Below are 16,111 nucleotides of genomic sequence, written 5' to 3'. Positions count from 1 at the left end.
TCCCCCTGCCAGCTGTCGGGTGGCTGCGAGATGACGGTGGCATCGCAGGACTTCTCTGCGGCCAGCTCGGGGGAGCTGAGCCTGCGCAAGGGCCAGGTGGTGGAGGTGCTGGAACGAGGACGCGAACGTGCAGACTGGTGCCTGGTGCGTGCCGGCGAGGGCAGCACGTCATCCGAGGGCCTCGTGCCCTGCGCCGCGCTGAGCCTGCCACCCTCGCGTAGCAGCCTCGACATGGACGGCCTCTCCTCCTCCGGCAAGGGCGGTGGGTTCCCGCCGATAGAAACCATGTTTATCTCAAATGTGTAAATGACGAACTCGCCCATCCCGATGGGCATATTAATGCAGGCTGCAAACGCACAAAAGGTGTACATTGTTTGCACGCAAAAAAGTGGCCTTCTCCAGGCCACATTTTGTGGCCTTATCTAGAACACATTTTCTCATCTTTTTGAGTTTGTAAATGACAAAGTAGGCACGTTCCGTTCTTTTTAGCTGTTGGTTTGGTTAAGGCTGAGTGCTTTTCTACATGCAATGCTGCACACCTTCTTGTTGTCGTGCGGCTGGTGGTCAAGCCAGACAACCACATCAGGAGCAGCGGAGTAGTGTATCACTGTGTTATGTCTCCTTCATATTTGTGGTTCGGGCATTGCGTCATTATATGTTGTTGTATGGTCTGTTCTGGATGACCACAGTCGTACACCGGAGAGTTTTTAATTTTCCATTGGTGCATCAGGTTTAGGGTGGACCATGAGCTTTGTAGAATATCAAATCCAAGGATTGTCTGCGTTGGTTCTTTCACAAGGTGTTTGCTTGTGAATTCTTTTGAACTCCAATTATCTATCCAAGCTTCATTGGGGTTGAATTCGCATTGTTGAAGGTTAAGCGCATGGTTATTGAGGTCCTGATGAATGGGAAGGCGACTGTTTTCTTCGATTTGCAGGACTTCCTGGAGTGTTGCAGCATTGTGATGGATGGGTGGGGGAGAGATGTGTGATAGCACGGACAGCCCACGGTGTTGGGGTTGACTTGAGGCTTCCAGTGGTACATGGCATTGCAGTGTTTAGTTGGACATCAACAAGTCGAGTGTGGCTACTTCTGGTCCATACCGGTGCACAGTACTCGGCTACAGAGTACACAAGGGACATCGTTAATGTTCGTAGCACTTATGCTGATGCTCCCCAGTTTGTGCTTGCGAGTTTCTGGACCAGGTTGACCCGTGTTTTGGTCTTGGCAGCTACCTTTTTAAGGTGGTCATGGAAGGTTCGCGTATGGTCCAGCTTCACTCCAAGTTAGTTTGAAGTGGGGTCGTGTCGCACAGTGTTGCCGCAGAAGGTCAGTAACTTTTAGAGTGTGCTTGGTGCTCCTATTATCAAGACGTAATGCAGTGACTGTTATTTTGTGGGGACTTTGCTTTGCTTCAGCCTCCCATTTCCAAAAATATTCCCCCATGGTGTTTGGTTCAGAGTAGATTCCATGTCATTTAAAGTGGGTGCTTGGCTTGCCAGGGCAAGGTAATCCGCATTAACAAATTGATGTGACCCGGTTGGTGGCAATTTCTCTCATAGAGACATTGAAGAGCATTGGCGCGGGTACCGAATCTTGTGGTAATCCACAGTTGAGGAACCGGAGTGAGCTGGCTTTGTCACCTACATAGACATGCAGTCGCCTATTGCTCAGCATTTTCCATATTAGGCATATTGTTTGAGGCAAGGAATGGTCCTTGCGAGCTTCAACATCAAGCCCTTGATCCAGACTGTGCCATAGGCCGATGACAAGTCCACAAAGACTGCACCAGTCTTGGATTTCTTCTTAAATCCGACCTTATTGTGCATCGCCAAAACTTGGTCACAGGAGCTACGTCCAGGCCGGAATCCTGCTTGTTCTTCAGGGATCACTGACTCGACAAGGGGGATAATTCTCCAGAGGATGATGGATTCCACGAGTTTCTAGGTCGTGCACAGGAGTGATATCGGCCTATAGCTTCCCGCGTTATTGGTTGGCTTGCCCGGTTTGGGTTTTGCAATGACCATTGCCTCCTGCCATGCTATTGAGATGCATCTGGTTTTCATGGTTTTGGTGTACAGGTTTGCTAGCCATCGGGTGTCCATGAGGACTGTAGTGATAGAGGAATTCTGGGGGGATACCATGTCTGCCAGCAGCCTTACCTTTCTTCATTTCAGCCAGACCCTTCCCTCACTTCCTCTGCTGATGGCAGTGGGGTCTTGTGAAGAAATTGAGGCCAATATCTGGTGTAATTTGCGATAGATCTCTCGCTTGATGTTCATATCGAGTGGTCCTTTTGTGTTCTTCACTAGTTTGGAGGCTATAGAGTTGGGCAGGACTCTTGCGGTCCGGTATTCTGTTGGGTTAGCAGTACCCAGATGTCGTAGTAGGGCCCAGGCACGGCGGCTGGAGTTTGTGAAGTCCAGGGCCTTCAACGCACTCAATTCACCGCTGACGTCTGGCTGAGTCTAAAGACTCTAACAACCTGTGGGCTGCCCGACTGGTTGTACTGTCGGAGCAGGTCCTGAGTCTCTTTTGTCTAGCAGGTAGTGGATTTTTTCCGGAAGCCTCGGGGAATGCTCTTCTTAGCAGCTGCAGTAAGGAGGCCAACAAAACGGTGATAACATTCCGGTGTCACGGCAATTCTACTCGCCACTCTTTCTATGACCTCCTTGTCGTGGTCCCAGTCAGCTTTGGCCAGGTTCCATATTGATAATCGTTTTGACACAATCGCGGGGATTTCGATGCCGATGTGGGTGATGATAGGTCTCTGTTGACTTTTGGGGAAGCTTGGGAGTATGAGTGAAGTGTGCTCCCACTTTGATATTTGGAAACGATGGTGAGTGCTGGGTTGTAATCACGTTGCCAGTGAGCAGAGTGCATGGGATAGAAAACCAAGTGCAGATCTTCGGCAGGCATCTAGTCAGTGAGGTCTTCGCCGTCAGCCTGATCTACTGCATAGCCCAATATAGTATGGTGGCTGTTAAAGTCACCAACGTATAGGGCTAGGATTGGTGCACTTGGGTGCACTGCCTTTTAGCCATTTTTTATAATTGGCTTTTACACATTGCAGTCCCCCTATCTTCATTCTGGTGGTGTAGGTGGCTTCTTTTTTAATTGGTGAGAAGGCGTAGAACTCTTTGATGTGTTCTTCACATATATGGCCAAGCCATATTTCTGGTGGTAATGGCTCGTCGTGAGGTATCCTGGGATGTGATAGGAACTGCCATGTAGGACATCCAAGACGTGGATCTTTTGGAGTGTCAGCACATCAATGTTACACGTTTTCATTATGTTCAAGAGATACTCGCACTTTGCCGGGAGAGTCTCTCAATGTTCGTTTGGAGGCTCCTTGTCCCAGGACCTATCTGGCGCGTATTGTTTGGCCCTGAAGAGGGGCCATTGGCGTGGCTCGTGTTGTTGTTCTGGAGACGAGGAGATCGATGTTCAGTCGCCACTTTGATGGCATTCGTCATGAGTACTCACTTAACAGCGTGGGCCGCGTGAAGGCTGCCATCTTCCACCCCTGCTGCACACCTGCGTGTCTTGTTACAAACCACATTTGTTTGTAAACAAGGAGAGCAATTGCTGTCTCTTAACACGTTTCAGTTGATTTTGTTTGTCCAGGTGAGAATTCGAGAGACCATAAGAGATTCTCATTTTCCTAGAGGGAGCTAGGGTCACCAAAATGAGAAAAGCAACAACATGAAAACTTGAGTACTACAATAAATCAGATGAAAAGCAACCACGTTAAAGAAGACATCGAAAACGGTGCACAAAAATGATTAATAACACATATACAGTTGTAATATTAACACGTATCATAAATTGAGTCAGGGTATTATGGAAACTTGGTAAAGAAACATTGACAGGGAATTCTAGAGTGGAGCGGTTCGAGAGAGGAAGCAGAGAGAGAAGTGTCGTCACCTGTAGTGTTGTGGTGGTTGTTGTGACCTGCAGTGTTGTGGTGGTTGTTGTGACCTGCAGTGTTGTGGTGGTGGTTGTGACCTGCAGTGTGGTGGTGGTGGCTGTGACCTGCAGTGTGGTGGTTGTTGTGACCTGCAGTGTTGTGGTGGTGGCTGTGACCTGCAGTGTGGTGGTGGTTGTTGTGACCTGCAGTGTTGTGGTGGTTGTTGTGACCTGTAGTGTGGTGGTGGTGGCTGTGACCTGCAGTGTTGTGGTGGTTGTTGTGACCTGTAGTGTGGTGGTGGTGGCTGTGACCTGCAGTGTTGTGGTGGTTGTTGTGACCTGCAGTGTTGTGGTGGTGGCTGTGACCTGCAGTGTGGTGGTGGTTGTTGTGACCTGTAGTGTGGTGGTGGTGGCTGTGACCTGCAGTGTTGTGGTGGTTGTTGTGACCTGCAGTGTTGTGGTGGTTGCTGTGACCTGCAGTGTTGTGGTGTTGGCTGTGACCTGCAGTGTTGTGGTGGTTGTTGTGACCTGCAGTGTTGTGGTGGTTGTTGTGACCTGCAGTGTTGTGGTGGTTGTTGTGACCTGCAGTGTTGTGGTGGTGGCTGTGACCTGCAGTGTTGTGGTGGTTGTTGTGACCTGCAGTGTTGTGGTGGTTGTTGTGACCTGCAGTGTTGTGGTGTTGGCTGTGACCTGCAGTGTTGTGGTGGTTGTTGTGACCTGCAGTGTTGTGGTGTTGGCTGTGACCTGCAGTGTTGTGGTGTTGGCTGTGACCTGCAGTGTTGTGGTGGTTGCTGTGACCTGTAGTGTTGTGGTGGTTGTTGTGACCTGCAGTGTTGTGGTGGTTGTTGTGACCTGCAGTGTTGTGGTGTTGGCTGTGACCTGCAGTGTGGTGGTGGTGGTGGCTGTGACCTGCAGTGTTGTGGTGGTGGCTGTGACCTGCAGTGTGGTGGTGGTGGTGGTTGTTGTGACCTGCAGTGTTGTGGTGGTTGTTGTGACCTGCATTGTTGTGGTGGTGGCTGTGACCTGCAGTGTCGTGGTGGTGGCTGTGACCTGCAGTGTGGTGGTGGTGGTGGTGGTGGTTGTTGTGACCTGCAGTGTGGTGGTGGTTGTATGTGACCTGCAGTGTGGTGGTGGTTGCTGTGACCTGCAGTGTGGTGGTGGCTGCTGTGACCTGCAGTGTTGTGGTGGTTGCTGTGACCTGCAGTGTTGTGGTGGTTGTTGTGACCTGCAGTGTTGTGGTGGTTGTTGTGACCTGTAGTGTGGTGGTGGCTGTGACCTGCAGTGTGGTGGTGGTTGCTGTGACCTGCAGTGTGGTGGTGGTTGCTGTGACCTGCAGTGTTGTGGTGGTTGCTGTGACCTGCAGTGTTGTGGTGGTTGTTGTGACCTGCAGTGTGGTGGTGGCTGTGACCTGCAGTGTTGTGGTGGTTGCTGTGACCTGCAGTGTTGTGGTGGTTGTTGTGACCTGCAGTGTTGTGGTGGCTGTGACCTGCAGTGTGGTGGTGGTTGTTGTGACCTGCAGTGTTGTGGTGGTGACTGTGACCTGCAGTGTTGTGGTGGTTGTTGTGACCTGCAGTGTTGTGGTGGTTGTTGTGACCTGCAGTGTTGTGGTGGTTGCTGTGACCTGCAGTGTTGTGGTGGTTGTTGTGACCTGCAGTGTGGTGGTGGCTGTGACCTGCAGTGTTGTGGTGGTTGTTGTGACCTGCAGTGTTGTGGTGGTTGTTGTGACCTGCAGTGTGGTGGTGGCTGTGACCTGCAGTGTTGTGGTGGTTGTTGTGACCTGCAGTGTGGTGGTGGCTGTGACCTGCAGTGTTGTGGTGGTTGTTGTGACCTGCAGTGTGGTGGTGGTGGTGGTTGTTGTGACCTGCAGTGTGGTGGTGGTTGTTGTGACCTGCAGTGTGGTGGTGGTTGTTGTGACCTGCAGTGTTGTGGTGGTTGCTGTGACCTGTAATGTTGTGGTGGTTGTTGTGACCTGCAGTTTTGTGGTGGTTGTTGTGACCTGTAGTGTTGTGGTGGTTGTTGTGACCTGCAGTGTGGTGGTGGTGGTTGTTGTGACCTGCAGTGTTGTGGTGGTGGCTGTGACCTGCAGTGTTGTGGTGGTGGCTGTGACCTGCAGTGTTGTGGTGGTTGTTGTGACCTGCAGTGTGGTGGTGGTGGTTGTTGTGACCTGCAGTGTGGTGGTGGTGGCTGTGACCTGCAGTGTTGTGGTGGTTGTTGTGACCTGCAGTGTGGTGGTGGTTGTTGTGACCTGCAGTGTGGTGGTGGTTGTTGTGACCTGCAGTGTGGTAGTGGTTGTTGTGACCTGCAGTGTGGTGGTGGTTGTTGTGACCTGCAGTGTGGTGGTGGTTGTTGTGACCTGCAGTGTGGTGGTGGTGGTTATTGTGACCTGCAGTGTGGTGGTGGTTGTTGTGACCTGCAGTGTTGTGGTGGTTGCTGTGACCTGCAGTGTGGTGGTGGTTGTTGTGACCTGCAGTGTGGTGGTGGTTGTTGTGACCGGCAGTGTTGTGGTGGTTGCTGTGACCTGCAGTGTTGTGGTGGTTTTTGTGACCTGCAGTGTTGTGGTGGTTGCTGTGACCTGCAGTGTTGTGGTGGTTGCTGTGACCTGTAGTGTTGTGGTGGTTGTTGTGACCTGCAGTGTTGTGGTGGTTGTTGTGACCTGCAGTGTTGTGGTGGTTGTTGTGACCTGCAGTGTGGTGGTGGTTGTTGTGACCTGCAGTGTGGTGGTGGTTGTTGTGACCTGCAGTATTGTGGTGGTTGTTGTGACCTGCAGTGTGATGGTGGTGGTTGTTGTGACCTGCAGTGTTGTGGTAGTTGTTGTGACCTGCAGTGTTGCTGTGGTTGTTGTGACCTGTAGTGTTGTGGTGGTTGCTGTGACCTGCAGTGTGGTGATGGTTGCTGTTATCTGCAGTGTGGTGGTGGCTGCTTCGACCTACAGTGTAGAGGTTTAACAAGTTGTATATTCTGCACTTCAGCAGGGAAAATACTTACCCGAGCCTAAAGGTCACCATCTTCATCTGCAGAGGAGTTTGTGACCGTGTAATGCCCATAGTGTGGTTATGCAGGGGACTCTACGAAGGCATTGTCTGTCAACTCTTTGTCCGGAGCGGTGACATGGCCCAGAGTTAGCGCGCTCGCCATTTGTTGCAGTTGTTTATGGTTCGAATCGAGCAGCCGTGCGTGATTAATACTGCAGGTACATTAACTGTAAAAACACGTGCCCTCTGTTTCACAGTGGACGTTCAACATCCCATGACGTCCATCGCAATATTTAGGACCATTGTGTGTCAGTGTTGCGGATCATAATGTTTTTTTTTATTACCTGCCTCTTACTCAAATTATTCAGAGCAATCATTGCCCCCAACGTAGAAGACTTGGCAGGACCCTCCTGAAAAAAGAGTCACGAGACTCAGTGAGGCTTTCTTCTGTAAACAAGAATAATGGCAATGAATAAATAAAATAGCACGAGCTCTCACTCTTACGAGGATCTGGTCCCTGCTGGGCAGAGCCGTCACCCTATCTGAGCGGCGGCAGCGTGTTGCCTGCCTCGTGGATGGGCGAGATGGAGCGCCCGGTGCAGGAGGAGAGATTAGGGGGGGCGGGGGGGGGCCGTGTGGTGGCGCTCGTGGACCTGTGCCAGCCCTGACACCGCCCCCCCCCCCTGGTGAGTGGGCTGGAGGGGCGGGGGAACTGCAGGAGGGGTGAGCTTGCTTGGATGAGCGCTCGAGGTTCCCAGGGTCCGCCTCCTCTTTCACTCTGCTATCGCCTCCTAGCACTGTGGCTGTTCACTTGACCTGTTGATTCTGCCACCCGTGTTGAGCACTCGAGTATGTCAGTCTCACCACACTGCGTTCAACCAGCACGCCGCATTTGAAAATACTCACCCACTCGCTCGCCAACACTGCAGCTCACAATGCTTTTCTCTGCTTCTTCCCTCGCACTACCACTTTGTAATTCCCTCCCATCGTGTGTTTTTCCAAAGCAATTTCAGGCGCGTCTCGCTTAACGAGCAAGATACGATCAGCCAAAATAGCTCATTAAGCGAAAACGATGCTCGTATTCCCATTGACTCCCGTGTTAAGAGCTGAGTTATTTTCAGCCCCAAATGTAACACTTACCGCACATGAAGAAACACACGTTGCTTGCAGGTGCCTGCCCTAAGTGTGCAGTTAATTAGCGGCAAGACAAAAGACAAAGATCTCTATATAGCCTTAACAGACTGTTGGGGCAAGTGCTGTTAGCGAGCACCTAGGAAGGCTGGCATGGTACACCAGGGGGTGGGTTGCCAGCACCATACCCGACCGCCTTTGTCTCCCTAACAGCACTTTCCCCAACAGTGTATTAAGGCTATAAGGAGGATCTTTGTCTTTGTTTTGATATCATTAAGTCATTAAACCTCTTGCCAGTCCACGTTTTGTCACTTTGCATGGTTAAAAAATGCACCTCGCCTGGAACGAGAGCCTGTGGTGATCTCACGGCCACTTAGTGTTGAATGGCGGCTGTTGTTGCGTATAGTGCGTGTGTGCGTGTGTGCGTGTGTGTTTAATACCCTGGAGTTATTAAGTCACTGACTGATAAACAATGATCATTATATTGCGTGTCTGGTCAAGCCATTAACAGTGGCTACCGCCAAAACATTATGTGTCTCTGATCCAACACCAAGACCGCTTTGTGGTAATACAATTAAAGCATTATCGTGGCCTCGTTATCGAGGTTTTGCCATTTGTATCAATTGTCAGACCTCGCCATCAGGATACAGACTGCGGGTAAGGAATTAGGTAACATAACATGTGGACTCCTAAAAAGCCACTCCAACACTGAAGACACTTTTAATCTAAGTGTTTGAACAACGTCAGTGTATCAACCAGTATCTCAGGATAACATTCTGCGCTACGCTTGTTACGAAGCGCACGATACAGGAGAGAAAAACAAAACGCCTGCCCAACACGAATGAACGCAATGTGACTGAGCCCTGCCAGCCAGGCCAGATCTCCGCCTCCTCTACGTGAAATACCTTGTGTGTGTAAACCAGTGATGTCTTAGTGAGCCACCAGTGTCTCTCTCTCTGATGCACAAGGACCACAATCACCTATTAAGGCTGCACCCGGCCGCTTGCACCCGGCCACTTGCCCCCAGTGCTGTGTTGATGGACGGCCGTCGCGCTCCCAGTGTCACACACGGAGATTCCTTGGTGACACTCGGTTAAACATCACACACCCTTGATGGTGACCCCACCAGGGTCACCTTGCGCTGGACATGCGAGTCTTGACAAGGAGCATTTTTGCTCAAAAGCAGCGAGTTAATACTTATTGGGTGGGGTTCGAAGCTGTGTGCAATTACCAGCTCAATACAAGAGCAGGGGAGGGCCTCTAGACCCAAGCATTGTCAACAACAACAACGCACTTAATGTAGGGTGCGTTCAGCTCAAAGCGTGCAGAAGAGCACCCGCTAGACAGTGAGTTGTATAAACTCGTATTCCATAAAGCAAAGTTTACGTCTGAGCACAGTCCTGTTGGCAAGCCTTGCCTTCTGCAGTAGCTCGACAAAGTCCTATGTTATGAGCAAAGCAATCGGAGTCTGATGCAGAAGCTGAGTTTGTGGATTCCGAGTCAATGTTTACAAATTGGTTTTTCGACTTTAACCCCCCAGAATATTGAGTTAACAGGAAGGGGATTTCTCCCATCGCCTGATGAGGCTGGCTGTTGTAATTACTGGCAGAACGTCAAACTCGAATTGTAAATGTTGTGGGTTTACTCTCCCAACACACTGGTGTGCTGAACTAGTAATGAACGTGACACACCTTACTAATTGTATTATTCTATCTGCCCTGATCCCGAAAAATAGGCATTTGTAATTACTTCCAGGATGCTGTTGTAGCCTTTGGGAATTTCATTGCAGGATTGTAAAACACAGCTGCCATCAAGTCTCGGGGTCACCCCCCTCTCTTCACGCCTTATGACCCAAGCATGTGGACGACAAGTCGTTATCTCCACCTCTCCACGCATGGTTGAAAGAGCTGTTGCCACCAAGTCTGTGGTCACTCCCTTCCGTTAATTACCATGGGCCTGTTGATTAGGCTGTCATTGTCTCTCCCCTTCTCCAGGACAAGGAATTCTTGATTTTGCCGTGACTCCATGTCGCTCTTTGAGATTGTAATGCACGGTTAAAAAGGTAGTTGCCAACAAGTCTGTGGCCACTCCTTACTATTTGTATTCTTATTTTTATTTCACCACGTGAGGCCCGCTGAGCTGTATTATGCCTCTTTTTCAGAGGCCACAAAGCCACAAATGATAGCTCAACTAAGTGGCTTATTGTGTGGAAATTTTTAGCAGCGAAATGTTCTAAAATAATATTTCTGAACGAGCGCATAGGTGGTTACACAGAGATGATGATCCTGAAAGTTAATCTTCACATGTATCTACTTAAAATGCTTTCGTGAGCAACCTTTGGATTTATAAACATTTCTGGAAAAGCCGCATGTACAACATCATTGTGTGTCAACACCCGTTTATGATGTTGGCCAAATATCGCAATAGAGCACAGAGCTTGGGTAATTGTTGGCGCCGGCTCTGGCTGCCGTGGGTTCACCGCGCGCCTTAGTGACAAAACTGCGCGCATTACAATCTCTACAGTGTTTTGAGATGCAATGAGCGTGAGTGATGCTGTACACTTTTTTGTCGCTATTTTTATTTTAGCAGGTAAGGCCCACTGAGCTATATAGGTATTTTTCAGAAACAATGTGGCTATCACGAATGATAGTTCAATAAAGTGGCTTATTATCTCGTGGAGGGAAAAACAGGAGGCACCAGAGAAAAATCCACGCGACCATGGGGAGAACATGCCAACTCCAAATATACAGGAGTCAGGTTCAGGATTGAACCCACAGCCTCCTGTATACCAGGCGAGGTAGTTAACATCTTGCCATCTTTATATTGTTCTTGATTGCTATTATTACTATTATTCTGCTGCCCTTGGTTTTCCTGCACTGTGTGGCTACTGGGTATTGGAAAGAGCATCTTTAAAGAGACTCGATTTTCTTCAGGGCATGAGGATGATCGAATAATCGACTCTCACCCAGGGGCTCGGAGAAACAACTTCTTCCCCCGACTCACTGCCTGCCCTGCTGGTGCGCCCCAATACTAAACGAGGCCCTTTCATGATTAACCTCATAGTTGCACTACTCAAAGTGCCTATGCATCCATACCGACAGCCCGCATCACCCGGCAGTCTGCTTATTGCACACAACTTGGGTGAACAATTGAGGTCAGAGCTATAGCGTATCAGCACCTGCGGCTTACTGCTGCATGGGTTAAACTTAGTACCACTTTGTGTGCAAGTCTACTGATGCACTTTATACAATGTTATTGCTTTTATTAATTTGGTGACCCTGGTCACACTGCAGTTAAACTGAATAAAAAATTAACCCGTAAAAACAAAGTTTTTCACTATAAATCCTTTATATGCGTGGCGGCTAGAGTCCTCTCGTCCTCTGGCTTGAGATGGCTGCCACCTATGGGTCAGATGATTGTCTGCCAGCATTAAGCAATTGGTAATTAAATATTTTTAAAAAATTCCCTAAACAGTGTAAAATTTAGGAAAAAATGTTTCACGAAAATTAATTGTCACGCACAACGAGTCTGTGTGGAAAATGTCAGCTCGATTGGATCACGGGAAGTGTGTTAAAAAACGACCGAAAGATTTGCACGGTCGTAAGCAAGCACGCAAGCACGCAAGCAAGCAAGAAAACTTAATATAAAGGATTTAACAAGTATAACCCGTAAAAACAAAAATTTTCACTATAAATCCTTTATATGCGTGGCGGCTAGAGTTCTCTCGTCCTCTGGCTTGAGATGGCTGCCACCTATGGGTCAGATGATTGCATGGCACCATTAAGCAGTTGGTAATTAAATATAATATTTTTGTCCTAAAAAGTGTAAAATTTTGGGAAAAAAATTTCACGAACATTAATTGTCACGCATAACGAGTCTGTGTGGAAAATGTCAGCTCGATTGGATCACGGGAAGTGGGTTAAAAAACGGCCGAAAGATTTGCACGGTCGTAAGCAAGCAAGCAAGCGCACAAGTGAACTTAATATAAAGGATTTAAAAATGAACCTGACCAGACAATAAACGAACGGCTCACAATCAGGAGGTTCAGAGTTCAAAACCTGGTTGGGGGTTGGCTCAGCCAATCATCCCTCAATGGTCGATAAAATAGGTACCAACAGTGGTTGTTGTAGGGATAGACTCGCTCCCACAATAGGAATAAGGAATTTCCACACTGGCTCTGCAGGACTGTAAACGGGAGAAGACCCTCCATTTCACTATGACTTTTTGACTTTGCTTAAAGCCCAGGGTGATTGCGGCAGACAGGCCTTGCCACTCGCAGCCGATAACGTTTATGATATCTTGAGTGTGTGGCGGGGGGTGGGGGCTCCCAGCGGGGCTGTCGGCGATGGGGACACCCGAGGCTGCCCCTTGTCCACGGTGCGCACGGTCGAGGTCGAACGATCGGCCCAGCCGCCAACCTTTGTCCTGCGCTGCCGCCACCACTACGCTCATGTGACTCGTGCCCTTGGTGGCGTGCGGGTACAAAGACCACGATGGCACTCCACGCGCGCATGTGCAATTGGGCCAGGAGGGGGGTGGGGGGGGGGCACAGCCACAGGAAGCCCAGCCAGTGCTTCATGGACTGCAGCACCGCAGTCCATAAAATGCTTACACGCACGGTCGCGTTCTCCTTAGTTGGCACACTTCATCGTGTATATTGGGCCACTTTTTCTGCATTCTAGAGCTGTTCTGCGAACCTGCATCAGTAGGGCAATGTGGATGATTTGAGGTGGCGCTGCCTGGATCCGGTCGCTTATAGCCGTTCCGCGCTCGCTCTCCTGGTTCCGGTATAGCGATTCGGTCTCGGCTCGGTCCGTTCACCCGAAGCCAGCAAGCCCTTACCCTACCCACCCCCCCAGACCCAGGGGAGTCGCACGTGGGCTGGGATTAAGTGCCCCCTCCCATCGCCGCCCTCTGTCCCCCCCCGCATCCCCATGTGCACGCATGACAGCACATGGGCGTGCAGCTGATCACTCGGCAGAACCAGTCCGTCTGGCGTGGCGGCGTGTTGATCATGTCTGGCAGCCCAGAGACGTTGGCTTGCATAGGTGAACGTACCACAACGTGGAGGCAGGGCGAGCGCGCGATGGCACAGGAATGAAGGAGGAGGCAGTGCGCTGGCTCGGGTCACTCATCAGAGACGCAGGGCAACTGCGCGCACAGCACTGGATACAAGCGTTCACTCTAAATGCCGATTAAGGAACCGGTGGCAGTGGAGGTCGCTGGGCGAACGGAAGGTCGGGCCTCACCGCGGGGAGCGGGAAGCGTCGGGGTGGCGGCACGACAGCCGGATGAGATAGAGTGGCGCCGGTAGGATCCCTCCGTGGCTAACGTGAACCCCCCCTGCCCTCACCCAGTGCGATGCTTGATCGCATCTGCCGGATTTGGTTCGCATTGTCGCAGCTGTCTGTGAGGGTACAATTTGGAGTAAGTGGATTAGCGAATGCATGGAGAAGGGAGAGGACCGGCAGGGCTCGGCACTGAGGGCGCTGCTCTCACGGCTCCACTGCTTCTTCTGCGGCTGCTGGCGCCCAGGTGAGTGGCCGGCGCACCTCTCTGTCCCAAATTACTGTGCTGCCCGTGGTCATTGTTGTTGGAATGAATTTTAAATTTGGTTCAGTTTGCAATGTAATATTTCCCGCAGCATTACTGCAGCTTTTGTCGCGACGGTGACCCAGGGCACTCTTGCAAATGAGACTGTCCTGGACTCTTGAGGTGTCGCCCCGTTAAACTAAATAAATGAACTTTAACGTGAATAGGTGGCCCAGCGGTCAAGCGGGCGGCTCGCAGTCGTGAGGTTACGAGTTCAAATCCTGTTTAGGGGTTGACTCAGCCCATCATCCCTCCCTCAGGGGTCGATAAAATGAGGACTACTTTGTGGTGGAGTCAACTGCAAGTGGTTGTCCTATGGATAGACTTGCCCCTGTCATGGTAATGAGGAATTTCCTCCTGGCCCAGAGCTGTGAACAGGAGGTGAGTACCGCCCCATTGTTCATTTTAGCACAAAACACTTTGACTTTTTACCTTTGTTTTCACTTTAACTTGGCTGTGCATGTTGGCCAGGAGTCCTCATGCCAAACAGATTCGCTCTCCACGGCCACCCGAGCCGCGTCATTGTTCGCACGGCCCCATCACTCGTTACTGTGTGGCGCCATATCCCCGTGGCCGTGTAAACCTAGCCGGCCCCACCGCCATGCATTCCACCTGATGATTTTGTAAATCTCTCATTCCATGAGCTGCCCGGTCTCACTCACAAAAGAGATGTCACATTGCAGCGGGGTTGTGCTTCATTTTACATCAAGGAATTGATCGATCGGTTGACCGGTGCTGCCGGTTAAGGCGGCAGGGATGAGTGACATTTATAGCGGAGGGGTGGTTGAGCAGTGTGGCGGTGGTGAAGTGGGGTGGTTGTTGTTGCTGCGCTGGAATGGTTGGTGGTTGTGCGGTGGTTGTTGCGGTTGGTGTCACGGTACGGTGGTACTGTGTCCCTGCCACTTTATCTGCATGTGTTTTGTGTTCACCTTATCGGTGTTTAGCTGATAATAACAGATGCTTACAGTGCACACAGTGCACACACATGCTGGTGGTGCTGTAACCTCTATCTGGAAGGAACTCGTGTCCCTATTAAACCGTAAACGATAAATATTGCCAAATGAACAACCAAGCGTGTAAATTCACACTTCGTAAAAGTGCGTTGTCAGGAACTATTATTGATACGGTCCTCACTATTTCTTGTTATTTATATTTTTGCAGAAGGCAGCGTACCCTACGTTCTAAAGTCAGACACACCACAATTGCCAAGCGAACGGTTTTCCCCCCCTTGATCGTTTGTTCCTTGGTCGTCGCAGCTCTCCGCGCCGCGGTGACCGATGCAGAATGTACGCGCGACGGAGCGCTTCATGTGCCAATACCTGTGCTTGGGTTTTGAGTGGTGCTGGTATCTTATTAATCGCTGCGTTCGTAGCAGATGCTGTCGACGCAGCCCTCCTGCTATAAGGAAACGTGTGCAGAGCTATTCGAGGCTCTGTGGCTTTGCGACACGTCGGAATGCCGCGTAGGTTTTGTCCACAACTGTATTATTAATTTTTCTCTTCAACGAAACAATGAACATCACTCAGCAGCATGCTTCTGGAAGTGGCATTTGTTTTTCGTGAAGGAAATTCCTGTGCAACAGACCTGAGCCTGCATTAAAATAGCAGTTGCTCTGTAGGGTTGAGGTTCGACTTGCATGGATTTATTTACTTAACCCTGTTAACTAACCCGGAGTAACACGTGGCCACCGCGACTGGCTTGGCCCTGCCGCGCACCGCAGCGACTCGCGCATCGAGCTGAAACTGGAGCCCCTGCTGTTGTGAAAGCAGCAGTGGGGGAGCACATAGTTCCTACATCGCTGCACTTGGAGGGAGTTCAGAGTGAAGCAGCAGTTGAGGCGATTGATATCCAGCACTCACCGATTCACTCAAGACACTCGCTCACCGGTGATCAGTTGTCCCCTTGTGACTTTTCTATCGCTACTACCGTGGTTACCGTTCCTGTGAACTTCACTCATTGATTCCTCCAGGCATATTGAGAACTTGGTCTACTAGACTGACTGGTTTGTCTCATCCATGCTGTGTTCAACTACTACACTACTGGTCACAACAACACACTCACCCACACACTCGCTCACTAACCTTTACAATCACTCACTAACCCACACAACAACTCCCATTCGCCACTAAGTGGCGGTGACGTCACCACGGCGCTTGTGCCAGGCTATGTGCAAGTTGAGGCCACGTGAAGTGGGGAACACCTGCTGGCAGGAGGTCATGGGGCAGACCCAGGTGCCACGGGTCGACTGACTGAGATGACTGGGCGATGCACCACCTGTCCCCTACTGTGCCAACTTGCTGTGCTTTAGCCACCCGGCACTCCGCTCGTTCAATCTTAATTGGGAGCTTTCGTGACTGCAGGAATTACTCTTTAGTTCTTTCGGTAAAGTCACGTATAAAGATAAAATAATAAATTAAATAATAGCATACGACGTTTCGATTGCAACACAAGCAATCATCATCAGGTATAAATGAAATAGCAACAAAAATCTAACTATCATGGTGATA

The 16,111-nt window shown here is 50.3% G+C and overlaps 1 pseudogene across 1 annotated transcript in view; it reads left to right on the top strand.

The window, feature by feature from the left end:
* LOC144721120 (kalirin-like) overlaps positions 1-16,111 on the top strand; it is a 92,949-nt pseudogene that overhangs the window by 55,377 nt on the left and 21,461 nt on the right. Inside the window, exon 35 of the transcript XR_013585841.1 lies at positions 13-302. The product of XR_013585841.1 is annotated as a kalirin-like (transcript). The remainder of the gene's footprint in view (positions 1-12; positions 303-16,111) is intronic.

Source organism: Lampetra planeri, chromosome 10, assembly GCF_965212315.1.
Source record: "Lampetra planeri chromosome 10, kcLamPlan1.2.h2, whole genome shotgun sequence".
Lineage (NCBI taxonomy): Eukaryota > Metazoa > Chordata > Hyperoartia > Petromyzontiformes > Petromyzontidae > Lampetra > Lampetra planeri.
This window is presented reverse-complemented; position numbering and strand designations above follow the sequence as displayed.